We start from the raw sequence: 4,053 nt of genomic DNA on the forward strand, positions 1-4,053 counted from the left end.
TCTGATAGCAGAAAATTTCCATTGTTTTCATTCTAATAGCAGAAATTTATGTTTGCTTGAATTAATTTAGCCAATTAGGAACTGGGGGAAGCGTTGGTTATTAATTAATTGGTTAATGCTAAAAGCAAGTTTCAGGCTATTGGATATTAGCCTACAGCCAATAATGAACTGGCGAAAATGAGTTGATTTTATAGGCAAAAAAGAAAAGTTGCCCCATCACTTTAAAAAGGAGGCTGAGACCTAATTTTCGGTCAGGTTTCCCATCCCTTATCCCTGGTGTAAACGTACAAGCTTAGACTAGGAACAGTAAACACTGAATAACTCCAGTTTGATTTAAATTTTCATCAATATTACTTCCATGAAATCAAGATACTTCCATTCTACTTATTTAATTATTCAGACTTCTTTTTTCTCGTATTCATTCGAATCCGGTGGATAGGAACCGGTTCTCATCCATACGAAAAAACTATGTCTAGCATCGTATTATATCCAGCTTTCTACAAATATAAAAATGTACAATCATAAGATTAAAACCAGTTTTTTTAGCCGGTGCCTTCGGCACCTCGGGGCTAAAAAAACTGGTTTTAATATTATAATTGTACATTCTATATCCGCGGAAAGCCGTTTATAATACGATGCGAGAAATAACTATTATTGTATTTAATGAGATAATGTTGCTATTATCATATTCAAAATAAATACAATAATAACCTTTAAAATATTTAAACACTAGTCTCTTATTGGACATAAAATGACATCCAATAAGAAACAGGAATAAAAATATGGGAAAGAAAATTATTTTTTTTTCAAAATTAATTCTAGGAATATTGGAATAATAAATATAGGGGAAAGAAAATTATTTTTTTTCAAATTTATTTCGCTTCATACTGGAATAAATATTATTTTTTTTAAATTTTACTATCAACCAATAAGATATAGGCATGTTATCATAAAAATTTAGAAAACAATAATTTTTATTCCAACATTATCAAAATTAAAGGAATTGACAAAGAAATAATATTTTTTTCCAAACTTTTACTACCTCATGCCTATTTCTTATTGGTCAACATCAGAATTCAAAAAGAATAAAAAATTTTCCAACATTTTCATAATTATAAAGTCTCACGTATTGAAAAGGGAATTTTTAAAAAAAATAATTTTTATTCCAAAATTTACTACATCATGCCTATTTCCTATTGGTTGACACCAGGATTTAAAAAAAATAATATTTTTTCCAACATTTTCATGATTATACAATTTCATATTTTAAAGAAAGGAATTGATAAAAAAAATTTTATTCCAAACTTTTACTACATCATGCCTATTTCTTATTGGTTGACACCAGGATTTAAAAAAAAAATAATATTTTTTCCAACATTTTCATGATTATACAATTTCATATTTTAAAGAAAGGAATTGATAAAAAAAATTTTATTCCAAACTTTTACTACATCATGCCTATTTCTTATTGGTTGACACCAGAATTTTAAAAAAAATAATATTTTTTCCAACATTTTCATAATTATACAATTTCATATTTTAAAGAAAGGAATTGATAAAAAAAATTTTATTCCAAACTTTTACTACATCATGCCTATTTCTTGGTTGACATCAGGATTGTTAAAAAAATAATATTTTTTCCAACATTACACAATTAGGAAATTTCTTATTTTGAAAAAGGAATTTATACAAAAGAAATAATTTCTATTCCTAACTTTTTCTATATTGTGCCTATTTCTTATTGGTTGATTCTAGGATTAAAAGAACATAGTATTCCAACATTAAAAAAAAGATGCAGCTAAATTATTTTGGGGTATATTTTTTGTTACAGACAAAGCCCAAGCTTTTTCTGAGGGGGGAGACCCCCCTCAACCCCCCCTTCCCCTGAGGGGGGAAACCCCCCTCGACCCCCCCCCCTGACGCTCACAGAATCTTTTAAAACATTACACTTAAAACTAACAAAAGTTTAAACATTCAGGAAAACTCGAGTTATAGAGTAGGTTTGCCAAACAAAAATTTTATAAATACACAAATAAATCAAATTAACATTTATTTTAGGGTAAACATTTAACAAAATAGATATAAAATAACCAGTTGATTTCTTCATGTGTAATTTTGCAAGCAGACACCAAAATCGTTGCCACATCTCCAAGTGACTTTTACATAACCAATAACAAGCAGAATGGAAGGAAGCTAATTCTCCTAAAATATAACAATTATTTTGATAGGTTGGTAATAAAATCTATTTGTCTTTCTATTAAAGCATTAATCTTTGCAATTTTAAAATCACAAGTTTAATATTTATAGGACAATTATAACATGTCTAAGTTTGTTAATATTGATGTACTTACCAACAGAAAGTCCGTCAGGCAGACACATAGACAGACAGACTTACGGACACAGATTTACAAACAGACAGATGTGGATAAACAGTTGAAGTGACATACAGACGAATGAACAAACGGGCATTAATTATAGAGAAGCTAGATTTAACAAAACTTACCATGCAAACTCTCGCAGCAAAAAATGGTAGATTCAAGTTTTCTGACAAGCCTAAAATATTTTATATAATTATATTTCTTATAAAAATATTGATAATAATAGCTACACCCCCAAGCTTCCATGTACAAAGAATGGACAGAAAAAAATGGCCTAAAACCATCCCAGGACCTATGTAAAGCTAAACTGAAAAAAAACCATTCGGACCAGTAATTTCTGAGATCATAAGTATCAGACAAAAAACATTAATACTTTATGTAATAGTTCAAGACATTAATAAAGCTTCCCTGAAAATTACAATTTAATCGAACAAGCATTTTTTTTTAGATAATTAGCTTCAGGCAAAAAAAACAATGTACTTTATATAATAAAATAACACTGAACAAAATACCTACGTTTTATCTGACATAACCTCCGCCTAAATTAATGTTCAAATGATTACTAAGTTAGAAAATATTGTCGTACATTATATTAAAGAACTTTATAGGTCAGCTGAATCTTAGTTTCCGATTTTGTATGTGTCACCGTCATCCTATCTAAATATTTACTACTAGTTTTAAAAGCTTCAAACTTCTAAAAAAAATCAAAATTTAGTTTTCACAACTATTTTTACGTTTTATTAAATGGAGTTCCAATTAAAAAAAGGGAGGACTTATACTATGGGTAGGGGGGGTGGGGCGTTGGGGATTAATAGAAAAACTATTATACCCCCCCCCCCTTTCCTTTCAGCTTTTCCCTTTGACTGGATTAGCTGATAATAGCTTTTGCAATAGTTAGGTTATCTGTCGTACAACTTTGGAAATCAGGGAACAAACGGGTAATCAATTTTTAGTTGATCATTTTATTTTCAGAAAAAATGGGTAAATATAAAGATTTCAAATAGGTAATTAGCTAAAATGAAAAATTAAGTTATTTTTATAAAACAGAAAAATTTCATTGTTACAAAAAGGAAGGTATAAAAAATATATTTTTGAAGAAAATATTTATCTTTTGAAGAGAGAGAGGGGAAGAGATAGAAATAGCATGTGAGTGAGAGAGAAAAAAAGAATTAGATGAAGTGGGGGGGGGGGGTAAATATATAAGTGAAAGAAGAGAGAATGAGATGGGGTATGGGGAGGGAGGGGAAAAGGAAACAGACAGAAAGAGAGAGAGGAGAGGGAAAGAAAGGCACAGAGAACCAATGAACGTACAGTATAATTACCCTTGTAATATGTATTATTTCAGTTTTGAGTTTTTAAGACAGAGTTTTAAATCCACCAAACCCAAGTATCGTATTTTAATAATATTGTTAATACAATAAAGGTCATTTAAAATCATTTCATCAATATTAAGGTCAAGTGACAAAAATTTTAATTTCCACCTACTTCGCCCCCACAGGGGGGGCAACAGTAGACGGACAATTCAAATTTTTGATCACATGACCAAATTGTTGAAATAATTTTAAAATCCTTTATCGCATTCACAATATTACGAAAATATGATAAATAACTAATATTTCCTTATTTCTTCATGTTCTTATTTTCTCTAAAAAGGCCATTTTGATAATCTAAAGGA

General features: G+C 29.2%; 1 long non-coding RNA gene across 1 annotated transcript; it reads right to left on the bottom strand.

Moving 5' to 3' along the window:
• Positions 1–2,033: 2,033 nt before the first annotated feature.
• LOC145325033 (uncharacterized) lies at positions 2,034–2,958 on the bottom strand. Its single transcript, XR_013881383.1, has 3 exons — positions 2,895–2,958; positions 2,504–2,553; positions 2,034–2,202 (listed from the first exon to the last, which is right to left on the bottom strand). It is a non-coding gene; the product is annotated as an uncharacterized LOC145325033 (long non-coding RNA).
• Between the last annotated feature and the right edge of the window lie 1,095 nt (positions 2,959–4,053).

Source organism: Acartia tonsa, chromosome 7, assembly GCF_053477335.1.
Source record: "Acartia tonsa isolate MP-2025a chromosome 7, ASM5347733v1, whole genome shotgun sequence".
NCBI lineage: Eukaryota > Metazoa > Arthropoda > Copepoda > Calanoida > Acartiidae > Acartia > Acartia tonsa.